The 14,493-nt window shown below is 36.2% G+C and overlaps 1 protein-coding gene and 1 long non-coding RNA gene across 4 annotated transcripts in view; both read right to left on the bottom strand.

The window, feature by feature from the left end:
• Positions 1-14,493, bottom strand: part of NR3C2 (nuclear receptor subfamily 3 group C member 2) — a 363,688-nt gene that overhangs the window by 262,315 nt on the left and 86,880 nt on the right. The gene's annotated exons all lie outside the window — the stretch shown is intronic.
• LOC108586117 lies at positions 6,684-8,565 on the bottom strand. The gene is made up of 2 exons (XR_001902936.3): positions 7,664-8,565; positions 6,684-6,844 (listed from the first exon to the last, which is right to left on the bottom strand). It is a non-coding gene; the product is annotated as an uncharacterized LOC108586117 (long non-coding RNA).

Raw genomic sequence — 14,493 nt, 5'->3', positions numbered from 1 at the left:
TCCCACATATCTGAACCTGCTGTGGGGATTTTTTTAAACTGCTATTAGCAGTGACTAAAACTTCTAATCCCCTGCTATGCCTTTATTATTAACACATACAGTTATTGTGCAGTAGCATTAAAGAACTGTGAAATTTTTTTTATCTTATTTCTAAATCTCACCATTTTTATAAGAGTAACAGTAAGATTTTCACAGAAATACTACTTCAGTCGTTTTGTCTGTATTTTTACTGTAAATTGCTTTAGCTATAAGGTTAATTGACATCTCTTACAGGGTATGAGAAACTTCAAAGTGCCTGGAATGACTCCATTGCTAATGCAACTACTTCAGATATAAAGTAATCTTTCCTCAGTTTATTAAAGACAAGGGCAGATTTTTAGCCCAATCCTGGAAAGAAAAATATAACCCATTCTGGAAATTAATATGGTAGCTGGATACAGAATGAAATTCATCTGACTCCACAATAATTATTAAATCAAATATCATGGCATCTTTTCCCTAATCAAACTCAGGAAAGATTACTAAGCAGCCCAAACCCTGAAAACTACAAAGCAAAGATAGATACTCATTATGCCAACTCTAGAGGACTCAGGCAAAAACTGATGGCCTCACTATCATGTGTAACTTAGCTGTCCTCTATTCTGCTGGTCCTTGTTATTTTGTCTCAAGTTCACTTTCTGTGCCATTGAAAGAACTGTTAAGTAAGAGGGTTTAACCCTTTATTTTAGCCCAAACACAGGCTCTCTACATCTCATAGATTCAAGTCCTAAGGCAGCAGTGGGATATCCCCCCCCCCACTCCCCTACCTTTCTCTTTTTTTTTTTAACTTACTTAAGCTTCAAGGGGAGAGAGGTCAGAATACTGGTTAACCTGTTCCCCTGAACAACCATTCTGACTGGCCTGCTTTTGGTCCCTGGGATTCATTATTATTAGGTTCATTCTTTTAAATCAATGTCTGAAGTGGGGTTGGAGGTTATGAAGCCTGGATTTCTCATTGTGATTTGCAGACAATTCCAACCTATGTTTTCTGAAACTAGAACTAAAACTTCCTCTAAATGGCAAATTAAATTCCCCCTAAGAATCATTTTAAAGGTATATGAGAAAGTTTAAAAGGTCAGATTAGGTAGCAAGAGCCACTCAGTGACAAACTCACATGTACACACACACACTCGAAAAAAATTGCAAAGGAAAAAGAAGATGTAATAAGTACTATTCTCCTTTTGAGGTCCGGACATTCAGAATCTTGGGGTTAAATTACAACTGCTCCATAGAAAGACAGGTTGCAGAGTGTTCCACGGTTCAACTAAAAAAAATTTGAGGCCAGTTGCATTACTGTTTGTTGACCCTCGAGGATAATAAGTAGGACTAACGTTGGTGACAATTCCTGACATAGCTTTAAATTAATTGCTGAATGGCAACTACCGCATAAGCTATATCTAGAGAAAGATGGATAGACACATGTTTTATTCAAAATGTAAAGAATGGTTCTAAAGTCCTTATTCATCTTTTTAGGACTGACTTACTACAACAAGGAAGAGAAACTTCTACCCACTTTCTCTCTAAAGTGACATAAATGGCCATTTGCAGGTTTATATTTTCAGAAATATTAATAGCTAGAGTTTTTTAAACTTCCTGAAAATACTCAAAATGCATTCCTTATATTCAGGTCAACTAAAACATGATTAGAAGTATATCTAACATAGTGAAATACTGGAATTATAAGTAACGACAAAGATAATAAATCTAAACAACATAGAGACAGGATGGCTGAAAAAAGCATGAGCGTTAAAGCTAAACATCAGGAATGAAGTTCAAACTCCACTGGCAGCTACGTAAACTTGGCAAGTTACTCAACCTCTGAAATTTATAAAAGGGAGATACCACTATTGTCCTCAAAGTTGAATGAGAAAACATACCTAAATCACCCAGTACATTGTTTGGCACCTGGTCAGCACTCAATAAATGTTAGCTGCTATTAGCAGGAGCTGGAATACGGCCCACAGCAGCCAGGACTTGAGTCCACATCTGTTTACCTCCACTGCCTCTCTATTATTAGTGTGAGGTCAACATTACCACTCTTGCTCAATATGCTTGACATTATCAAGAGGTTTCAGACATTCTAAAAATCAGACAATTACATGTGAATTATCCTGAGAAAGAACGGGAATGACACATATTATCAAGTATTGCATCTCTGCTGCATTTGAATCTAATAGTGTAAAGAAGAGTGATTAATCCATTAAACTATCCTGTTCCTTTAAACATTATTCCAAGGCCATATAGGATTAGCAATTCTGCTTGTTTACTTTCCACTGACTAGCAGGGGATTAAAGACAAATTCAAGTTGGTTTTCAGATGCACAAAATTAAAGGTTGAGAAAACTTGGTGTTTTCAAAACATCCACCCATGAAGGATTTCTTTTTAACTGTTCTTTCCAAAACTTTTAAACACTCAACAAAATCTCAATTTGCTTTGCTTTGTTCTTTGCTTCCAAATACTGTAAATGGCTGGATTCCAGATAGAGTAGTTATCCTCAAATGCCTTCCAAAAAGGCCTGCCAGATTCTGTGGTTCAGAAGTAATTTAAAAGTAGAAATGTGTAACAAATGAGACCTAATGGAAAACACTGGATATTTTAGTTAGATTTTTTTAATTTCAGAGACAGACAATACATATACACACGTGCACATGGACGCATATAAACACAGACCCATGTAAACAAGATAGAAAATGAAAATGAGGTGGCAATGTTGTATTTCTTTATTGTAGACAATAATTGGCAGGAGTGAAAAAATATACATTGTTTTTCAATGGAAAATAAAATTCATGATGCATCTAGTAACCAAGCTCAACAATGACAAGTTAAAACGGAATACTTAGAATAATACAAACTCTATCATGTGGATTTATTTTTGAGGGGGGTAATCCTTTAAAGTTTACAAACCATTTTCTTACATAAGACATAATTCTTATATATAATGAAATAGCTTTTTAATCATGACTTGTTCAAAAGAAGAAATGTTCTTCTAGTTGGTAAACTTTCTATCACTAGGTATTCAAGCAGAGGCTGGGATGTTCCAAAGGTTATTCACATGCTGGGGTAAAGGTTAATTAAACCTGAGGACTTTAATACTGTGTTCTTTCTGGATGTCTTCATTCATTCATCCCTCTAAATATTCATGAAATACTGACTACAGGCCAGGTACCTTACTACACACTACATATATGGCAGAGCAAAAGTTGGACCCAGTCCCTCCCTTCTCAGAGGTTACAGTCCAGTAAAGAAGACAAATACAAGGCTTTACAAGTGATGAGAGCTATGGAGGATGAGAGGACACTGACCTAGGCCAAGGGCAGTGAAAGACTTCTCTACCAAAACCATCTGAGGGACAAAATGAACTTAGCTACATAAGAGGAGAGGGTAGAATGCTCCAGGTAGAGAATAGTGAGAGTGAGAAGTGAAGGAAAGCCAAGATGGCTGAAATGGAGAGAGGGGAGGGTGAAGCCCCGGAAGGCAGACAGGGAAGTGACCCTTGATGGATACAATAAGGCATGTTTGGACTTTATACCAAAGGCAATGGAAACTATGAAAAAATCTTGGGGGAACTATCAGAACAATGTAGGAATTGTAAGCAACATGGTGTTATGGCAGGAATGAAGGCAGAAAGAGCAGTTAGGAGGCTATCAACATAGCCCAGATAGAAAATGGTGGTGACATGGCCCATGGAACTGGCAATGATGGGGAACTGTGAACAGATCCTTGGTAGATGAAGGCATCTTTCATGGGATGCAAACACTGGAGGCTAAGCAGGGTGGGGGAAGAAAGGGAAGAGAATATGCTTAGTTGTAGACAGGCCGAGTCTAAAGTGCTTCCTAGGAAACTGGATCATGGGTTTAGAGCCCAGTGAAAGTTATGGACTAAAGACAAATAATTGGTATTTGTGAGCCTACAGACATACAGGTTCCATTGTGGTAGCCACTAGTCACATGTTGTCTATGGAGCACCTGGGACACAGCAAGGGCAAAGTGACATGTACTATAAATAAGATACATGCTACATTTCCAAGACAGTATGAAAGGGAATGTAAGATCTCAATTTTTATATTGATATGTTGAAATAATATTTTGATATATCAGGCTAAACAAATTATAAAAATTAATTTCTTCTCTTTTTCACTTTTGTAATGTGGCTACTAGAAAACTTACAATTACATGTCAAGTTTGCATTATGACTCACATTACCTTTCTATGGGGCAGCACTGATAGGGCAGTAACTGAAGTTTGGAAGAGTAAAAAGAAGCACTAATGAGAGTTTGTCTCTGATACAGTTGTGGGGTTCAACACGTGGAGTGGTATGACGAGGAAGAGCTGAAAACATGGAATAAGCCAATAAAGCCAGACAATGTGGTACAGTGGAAGGCAAGAAGGCTCTGAACAACCAGGAAGTAGACCTAAGGGTCAAATTCTGCTGTGAAGCCACGTAAGAAAAGCAATGCAAAGCATATTTAAGCTAGAACACAGGTAGGAGAACAAATGGCTTCTGAAACAGGAATGAGTGAAAAATAACTATATTACTGTAATTTAATTTTCCTGCATTATATATATATTTTTGTACAAATTTCCACTTTTTTATTGCATCACCTTCCAACTGGCATGTTATTTTAAATCAGAGTTTTTCACCTTTTCTTAACCCATGCTTCTCACCAGCACCCCGAAATGTTCCTCCGGTATAATTTGAAATCCCAAATAGATACCATGTCTGAAAACAAATTAAAGAATAGAAAAAGGGAATACTCTATCTTCAAATGACATCTCCTTTCACCTCTTCTGTTGGGTCATGTTTGCTCACCACTATAGAATCTTGGATTAGATAATCCCTAAAATTTTTCAAATTGTAAAATTATGTATGCCTAGTATTATTTTCCCCATAATTCATTCCATACCCAATAAAATCAGTGTTCTCTCAAGATACACTGGCCTCAGTCAATGCACCAGTGGGAATGCACATTTGCACACTGTTTCCCTACTCACTTTCCCAAAGCGTTTATTCAACAAATGTTTATTGAGCACCTACGCATGCCCCAATGGGGCTACAGCAGTGAGCGAACCAAATTTCCTGCACTCATTGAGCTTACAACCTCATGACACAAAAATAAATACCATTGCTTCATAGTAATAATAATAATAAACAATCAACCACCACTGTAGCAGCAGTGGTTTATATGGCTTACAATTTCCAATCATTGCATCCTTAAGCGCTTCACACCAATTACTTCATTTGAAGCTCACAACAAACTCGTGAGTTATAATAGGTCATCCCTGTTTGCCTATTTTACAGATGAAAAAATCAAGGCAAAGAAAGAGAATATAGCTTCTAAAGACCTTGATCAGGATTATAAATTCTCCCAGCACTATGTACTTCTCCTTTACAATACTTCCCACCCCAGGTGTTTCTGAAGAGAAGAGGAATGGACACTCTTGGTTGGTGTTTCTCTGTCCTTCCCTCTGGAGAATTTGAGAGACTGGAGTATGCAAAGCTCATCTCAAAGCAGCCGGGTCTCAAGTCACACTCTGTTTTGGTAAGTCTAAATTATTTGGTTGGGGATTTAAGTTACATTCCCCCACCAGCCCTATCAGCCATAAACGTGACGTTACAATATGTTCTGTCCTCCCAGAGCAGCACTTACCATGGTGGTAATTTACACTACGTGATTTATGTCCAATTCACCTACTATTCTGTACATTCTATGAAGGCAAGGATTGTATCTGTTTTTTATATCTCCAGCACTTAGAAACTATCTAGAGCATAGGACGTGCTGAGAAAACATTAGTTGAATAAATGAAAGTCAGTTTTCCAAATTCACAAAATTTATTCATGTACCTGCCCAAACTTTTATCTTTACCATTCAAAGAGAAATCTTATTCTTCTCTGCCTTTTTGTATAGCATGAGATAAATGTAATTACACCTTCCCAGGGTCATCATTATGAGCCCTAATTTTCGTACTTGGTTGTAAACACAGAGGTGCCATTGGGGAGCTAATGAGGTTTATAGAATCCTTTGCCTGGATAACAGATAGCTCTCCAATTGCTGTGCTAAGTGCTTATGTCTACTTGTAAGGGTTTTAATATCCTATTCTACCACTTTCAGTATGTATGCTCTCAGCTCCTAATTTGCTGCTTCTAATATATAATAATCCAAGACACCTGTTACTTGTTTATTGGCCTTATCAAAAGGGCCTTACTGCAGACATTTTCTTCTACCTATTTGAACTACTTGAATGACCCTCCTCCCTTCTTCCTTCTGACTTTCAAACCATATTGAAGTGTTAACTTAAGTGTTACTCTATTTTTGCTGCAAAGTAGTATTACCAAGTACAAGGAAAATAGCTCTAGAAAGAAGAGTAAAATAACTCAGGAAAGAAAATGAAACGATCATTAGGCAATTTTTCATTATTTGCTGAATTACTCAATTAATTTACCCATTTGTTTCATAGCGATGGCAACAACTTCACAGGCCTGAAGCAGATCCTTCCTTACCATTAACCCAGAACCCAAAACAGATAAAACAATGGTTTCACATACTCTGTCACCTCTTGTTGAAAATTCCAGTACAAACTACGCAAAATGAGACTTCACATTTCTGGTATTAAAAGCATCCTGTGTCACAAGAGTCCCTTTTTGTCAATGATCTTTTTATTTGGCTGTCTCTACATTTTTTTTTTTTTTTCTGGTTTCATTATGTCTCTCTTGTACTATAACCTGAGTCTGAGATGAAGCACTTCTCCAGGGACAACTCATAATTTTGCCTGTTGGAAATGTTGTCAAGGTCAGCTAGAAAACAAACCTAGAAGAAAAGAAATTGTACTCAGAGAAGGAAGGACATATAAACTTCTGTAGGGTAGCCCCACAAGGGTTCCTACAAAATAGATCACAAATACCTACAAAGATGCTTCCTGGACTGAGAGCTGAGCAAACCTTCCTAAATGAGAATTCTCTCCTTTCTGCAAAGGCTCTGGTGGTGGCTTGGGGAAAAAAAATTAATAACAGCTACTTTCCTTAGTGTTTATAACACATTTGATGTTTTGTTTTTGTTGTTAATGTATGACAAACAGTATCACAGTTAATTTCATGACTTCCATTTCCCATTAGACAATTTTTTCATTACTTGCTAAATTTCTTTGAGTCTCCAGAAAAGTGTAAAAGAAAGGTTTATGGTCTATATTGTTGGTATCAAATAACACTGCTCCCAAGGTAATGTCATAAGGCTGCAGGAAAACATTTGGAGGAAAAAGAAAAGAAAGATAAACACAAAATTCAGTAAATATGCCAACAAGTGTTCTGTTATGCAAGCGGTAGAGTAAACCAAATACAATATATAGCTTTCTTTTCTGAAAGTACCTTATTATAAATAAAAACAAATGGTGCTTAGAAAGTGAGCTAGTATTGTCCCAGGTACTTTATGCTCAGTGTCTCATTTATCCTCACTAATTCTACAGGCCAGGGAATTCCGGCATATCTCTATTTTATAGATGAGAATATCGAGGTTGAGAAAGGTTAATTGTCCAAGCCAATGTACCTAATTACAAAGTATGGAAGGAGGTCTGTTTTCTTCCAAGTTAGTGCCCTTGCAGGCTGGCCCTTTTGAAGTCATCTGTGTACTGACCTTCTGTTGCTGAACGTGGGAACTTCCAAGACATTTCAGGTGGTGAGACTGAAACTAATGAGAACGCTATTCAGAACATGTAAGATTTTTGATTAAAAAGTATTTGGATAGAAAAGACAAACTACATATCCTTTAATTTTTCATGCAACGGATACTAATACATTAATAGAAAAAAAAATCCCAAGGTTTTAGAAATATCTCTAAAAGACATTTTAAATCAGTTAACTAAATTTCCAAGTTACACCCTGGTTCAGGTCATGATATTTTCTCAGATTACTAGAATAGTCTCCTAACCCATCTCCTCAAATCCATTTTTACGAAGTCACCATAGTAAATCTAAAACATAAATTTAAACATGTTTCTCCTTTTGCTTTTGGAAGCCTTCAGTCGTTCCAATCATGTTCAGACCACGCTCTAATCTTGCTGGCAAGGGATACAGAGAGAGTCCTTAGTGGCTGGCACCTGTCACAGGTGTCTTAAATGGCTGTAAGCTCAAGGGCAAGAAACAAGTTTCATTGTTCAATAAACATTTATTCACATGAAATAAATTAATAGCCCTCAATCTTGCATAAAATATCCTTCTATTATTCTTTTTCCCAACTTGAGAGAAAGAAACTATATTGTATATAACCCTGAATGCTAAAATATGCTTTAGGTGTTCAATAAAATATGTTCAATAAAATACATGTTCATTTGAACATACAGATGTTCAATAAAATATGATGGATTACAAAAAATCCTTAACCAGCCTCACGTGTCTGTGTTTCCATTTTTAACACTTAAAAAGTGTTGCATATGCAATCTAATCTGTTCTAACACTGATTTCATATTCTAGGCTAATTTGTCTTGTCTTTTCTTCTTTTCTTTTTTCTTTTTTTTTTTTTTTTTTGAGATGGAGTCTAGCTCTGTCACCCAGGCTGGAGTGCAGTGGTGCAATTTCAGCTCACTGCAACCTCCACCTCCCGGGTTCAAGTGATTCTCCTGCCTCAGCCTCCTGAGTTGCTGGGATTACAGGCGCAAGCTTCCATGCCCTAATGTTTTGTATTTTAGTAGAGATGGGGTTTCACCATGTTGCCCAGGTGGGTCTTGAACTCCTGAGCTCAGGCAATCCACCCGCCTTGGCCTCCTAAAGTGCTGGGATTACAGGCGTGAGCCACTGCACCCAGCCTCATTTGTCTTAGTTCTAATATGTAATATTTGCCTCTTTCTTCTTTCTGATCAGGACCATCTATTGCTTCACCTTTCAGCAGATGTCCTACCATTGGCCGATGCCAGCAGTGGGATCCTGGAAAGAGCCCTCTACAGACCCCAGGCCTCCTGGCTTAATAACAGCCTCGGCAGAGATGTGAGCCACTTGAGAGCAGGGCGAGGGCAGCATCTTGTTCAATTTGTATCCCCAGCATCTTCCCAGGACAGTTGGCAAGTGATCAGCAAATGCTTTTTGAGTAAATGAGTGAAAAAAAGAGCAAATAAATTGACTAACAGTGATAAACTCAGAGTCTAGGTTTCCTCAGTCATAAAAAGGTGATAAATGTCTACCTATAAGGTGACCCTAGATATTGCAGGTGGTATTACTGCCTCAAGAGAGACATTCTTAAAATGCAGTCTCCCCATTCTGTTCTTAAGCCTTGGCTGGTCACGTGGAAACACCATGTTTCCTCAGTATCCTAAACTCAGGATATTGCAAAAGTAGATGAATGTGTGGTTGAAAAATGAAGGAATTCTGGAATATTATTCTTAAATAATCAATGGAAATACAGGTTTTAAATTTTCTATTTTGCTGTAGGGAGAAAGGCTGATAGAGAAATCAGATCTGTTCCCTTGCAGACTTCCTTAAACAATGAGGATGTATTTTGCGACGTAAGTTCTAGGAGAACAGTGTAATACCCACTTTCCAGCAATGAAACATTTGTAAACATTTTTCTGGATTCCGCTCTCCGTTTTTGAAAGTCATCTTGAGAAAGGGTAATTTGTAGTGTCAAGTTTATGGGATATTACCTTATGCTTTATTTTTGAGGTCACTCAGTATTTGTCTTCTCTTTTCTGTGTTAACTAAAACAATAAATCTTAACTCTACATACATCTCTCTCTCTCTCTCTCTCTCCCCCCCTCCCTCTCTTCCTCCCTGTTTATCTAGCCAAAATGATGCTTGGCATCTTTGAGATTCTCTTCACCCAGGGGTTGCAAACTCTCACTGCAGGCTGCCACTCTGATGTAATTGCAAGACCCCATCTCAATGTGACACTATGTATTTTCTCCTACTGGCAACAGCAGGGTGTTGGAAAAAGATGAGAAATCATGTACATTTGGTCACTGATCTCTATTTATCTTATTCCTAAAATCAATCATCTTCAAGATTAAACAACAACAAACTCCATCTACAATGAAACCCAGTAGAGAGCAAACTAAAGATTCTTCATAGTTTTAAAATCATATTTTAATAAATGTTTTGGAAATGCCAACCATCAGGTTCTTTTTGTTTTTGTTTTTAAGTAGAGAGATGCAAATAATCTAACCACTAAACTCACAAAGCAAACCGCTAAAAATAAAGATTCTTATGTAATGATTTAAAGATGTAAAGTAGCTAACAAGCTATATAACACATTTTCTAAAATAACATAAAATATACAGTCAAACAATGAATGAATAAACATTAATGAGAACACCAGAAGTGACAAGGCAGATCTTATTTTAAAAGCTTCAAAAGCTGTTTGTATAGATTACAGATAGCAAAAAAAGTGAAGTACCTACTTTAGGGCAATGTGTCAGTTTTTACAAAATTAGAAGGATCTTATTTTTCTGTCTAAATAAGTAGACTCAATCTCCAAATGCTCTCAAGACATGATTAATCCAGATAATATAGTATTTTAGTATTTATTTATAGTCTGCTTTATTCTAAAAAATGTAAGAAGGTTTATAATTAAAACTCTACAGTTAAATTAATTTCAAAAACCCTGATAAAATAATACAATTCAAGCACCAATATATTTTCATTATACAAATTCATTTTTATTTTTAAATTATGGAAATCCAAAGGAGTCTGTGGTAAATTTATAGTTTGTCAAAACCATCATAAGAAACCACCTGTCTAATAATAGAACATTGTTTAAATATATCAATATAATTTTGTCAACAATATACATCTTCCATATATACACACATATACACATTTTCTAGAATATAAAACACTGGAAAATGTTCATGAGATACAGTAAATGCAAGTGGTTACTAAAGGTTTACACAAAAGTATACATTTTTTCCTTTTAAAAATATGTATAGACAGGTATAAAAAAGTGAAAGCAAAAATTGGAATTGTAAGTTTTTTACGATGAATGAGTTTTACTTTTACAGAGTAGAAAACCATATTTTTAAGACAAATGCATATTGTTTTTATAATTATATTCCTATATGAAAAGACCATCACTGCTGCTCAAAACAACAGACTGTACATGAGTCATATTAGAGGATCTAATACCATTCTTATTACTGACTTAACATGTTTTGTCAAGATTTTATTGTTTTGTAGGACAGAGTTTCACCTTAGGCCAACCCATGTAAATAAGAAACCATTCCTAGTGATATCCATTGCATACCTAATGGGTTCTACTTAAAGGCATCTTTCATTTAGGGATGAATACCTCTTTCACCATCCCTTAAAATTAAAAATAGTATTATAGAGCCTGAAAAATTATCCTACAAATCACAGGTCCTAAGATATACCGCTAGACATGTAAAAAATTATAGTTGACCCTTGAACCATGGGGTTGGAACTGCATGGGTCCTCATACATGGGGAATCACCTCTGCCCCCCCCACCCCGCCCCGAGATAGCAAGACCATCTATTTCCTTCACTCTCCTCCTTCTCGGCCTGCTTGACGTGCAGATGACAAGGATGAAGACTGTTAATGATGATCCACTTAATGAACAGTTAAGTGTATTTCCTCTTCCTTATGATTTTAATAACATTTCATCTTCTCTGGCTCACTTTACTATAAGAACACACTATATTATATATAAACTTATATGTTTATATATATATTTTGTATAATAAGAGTTAATTGACTGTGTTATTGGTAAGACTTCTGGTCAACAGCAAGATATTAGTCATTAAGTTTGGGAGGAGTCAACAGTTATATATATTTTTCTATGGTGCTGCGTTGTCAGTATCCCTTGAATTATTCACGAATCAATTATATTTTAAACCTACACAATCCTGCAGATAGCCACTGACCCAATGAAGAGAAATAATTGAAAATATGTGTATATATTTTCCAAAGAATTGTAGTAACAAAATGAATTACACTATTTTGCAGAACAAATAGTTGTCAAGGCATGTTTTTTGTTCAGGCCTGTGCTAGACAGATATTCTAAAATAACAAGATCCTGATACAAAACAATAATGGAAGATTAATAATTAAAATACAGATTTTTTCAGTGACATTCGTGTATAAAGTATCTCCAAAAGAAACAAATGTCATGAAATTATTTTTATGAAAAATATAAAACAGCTCCACATTCAATCATGAAGGATATAGAATCATCTTAATCAAGGATATTTTCATCTTGGAGGTATAAAATTAAATGGATGTCTTACAGCTAGGAGAAACATGAAATTAGAACAAAAACATTAAACTCCAAATTAGCAATGGAAAGTAATAAGTGATTTGATGATTTTATGCCAATTTTATGCTATTTAAAAAAAAATAAATATAGCTCACAAAACTAATATCACTAATAAAGGGAGGACAATAACAGTTTTAATGGAATTGAACAAAATTAAATTACCACTTGTTTATATAACACTCCAAGGTTTAAAATGAGCTTTCTTATTGAGAAACCAAATGTAAATGTTCTATAGTAAAGATTCTTCAACCTCCCCCACATCAGAAAGATAGCTACTTATACATCAGGCTTCTCAAGGTGAGATCCATGTATCTTCTGGGGAAAGTGAGTAGTGCCAGAGATTACAGGCCCCAAGGAAAATTACAGCACACACTGTAAGTTTACTTCATGGAGTAGAACGCTTCAAAGAAAATCTGACACATAAGCACCAACATACACTTAAAGGCCTTGCATTTATCGTAACATTTCTGTCTCTCCATCTTTGCTCAGTCTCTCTTTTGCCCAGAAGCCCCTACCCTACTCCCACTCTGAACCCTCTACCCCACTCCCATGCTGATTCTTTTCAGATAGGTGACCGCTTAACTTCAATCCTGGTATAACATCCAGAAGAAAGCCTTCCTGAATTTCCCTGCAGTGCCACCTCTGTACTCCTGGGGCACCTGGGAACAAAGCCAACACTCCTCTCTCACTGGATGCTCTGGCATCTGAAGCACCTCTCACCCCCCACAGGAAGGGCAGGGCCATCCCGTCAGTTGTTTATCATTAGCAAACAACAAATGTCACCAAAACGGAGCTAAAGCTAGGAGGTCCACTATGATCACTGGGAGGATACTGGCAAGTTATCTACTAACAAAGCTCAAAAACAATGTTAACAATAACACTTCGCATAAAGAGGTTTCTTGTCAGAAATCTAAAGAGGAAAAGCAAAGTTTCGGTTTTGTAGCACACATCCTGGACCTGCTACCTGACCCTGGCCAAATTACTTAACCTTTCTGAGCCTGTCATTTCCTTGTTTTTAAAATGAGAACAGGGCTAGCACCCACCACATTGGGTTAGTGAGTATTAAATCAGTCATGTAAATGAAGTTCTGAGACTAGTACCCAACAAGTAGCAAGTGTTTACTGAGTGCCACTATCAATCAAGATCTTGAATGTGAAAAATCACATAATTCACATAATTTCACATGTAAACTTCAATAAAACTCTCATTATGTAAGGGAATGAAAGGAGATAAATTTAAAAAAACATTTTTATATGTTATATTAATCAAAGAAAGCCACTGTTGCTGTAATAAAGTATGATCTCTGCATATTTGAGAAAACGTTGTTCAAGGTACTAAAAAGTAATCTGATGAACTTAAAATACTGATGAAAACTAAAATCTGCTGTCAATGTACAAATGATTTTGCTAGTTCCAACACATTCTGCATGTGCCTCTATATACATGCACATTATATAAATTGGAAGAAAACTATATGAATGTACATTCAATCAGCAATTTCTCATTTGAAGAAGACAGACATCTGTGAAATAGACAGCTGGGGGAGAAAAAAAGTGATGTTTTTTCTATAGTGCCATTCATAAAGGTGTCACATCTATGCCATAGTGTATTAAGCCACAATTTTCTACATGTGAATGTATCAGGAGCTTAATATAAAACTACCATAAGTTGGAATTTGCAAAAAGAAACACTTAGGAACCATATAAACCTATGAAATTATTTTTCACAATCAAAAAGGACAGCTTCTTAAAGTAGCCTAATGTATATGGTACATATCCCAAGGACAGACTAATTTACTAAAATGCTATCTCAGTAGCCTAGGTATGTGTGTGTACGTAAAAATAGTCTTGTTACCAAAATAAAAAATTCACTTTCCCACAACTCTCTAATGCAAGACATTAGAGATAAAATGAACTAGTGATTCAAACAGTCTGTGGTAAAGGAGCCTTTCTCACATATGGTTATATTTTCAATGAACAAAAGCACACATTAAGCAAGACTGTGTGTGTGTATGTGTGTGTGTGTGTGTGTGTGTGTTACGGGATGCTTTTTGTTTGCAATCTAGAAGGCACAGTACTGCAGAGTCCTCATAGGAACACTTGCTATTATGGGGGGTGGGGATTGAAAACCTTCAGAGACAATTTCATATAGTTTGAACATTCTGAATCAAAATGTTACATATTCATAAATACTCTAAAACCTATAATC

The sequence above is a fragment of the Papio anubis genome, chromosome 3 (assembly GCF_008728515.1).
Source record: "Papio anubis isolate 15944 chromosome 3, Panubis1.0, whole genome shotgun sequence".
Taxonomy (NCBI): domain Eukaryota; kingdom Metazoa; phylum Chordata; class Mammalia; order Primates; family Cercopithecidae; genus Papio; species Papio anubis.
Note: the sequence above shows the minus strand (reverse complement) of the source record. Positions and strands in the feature narration are given on the sequence as shown.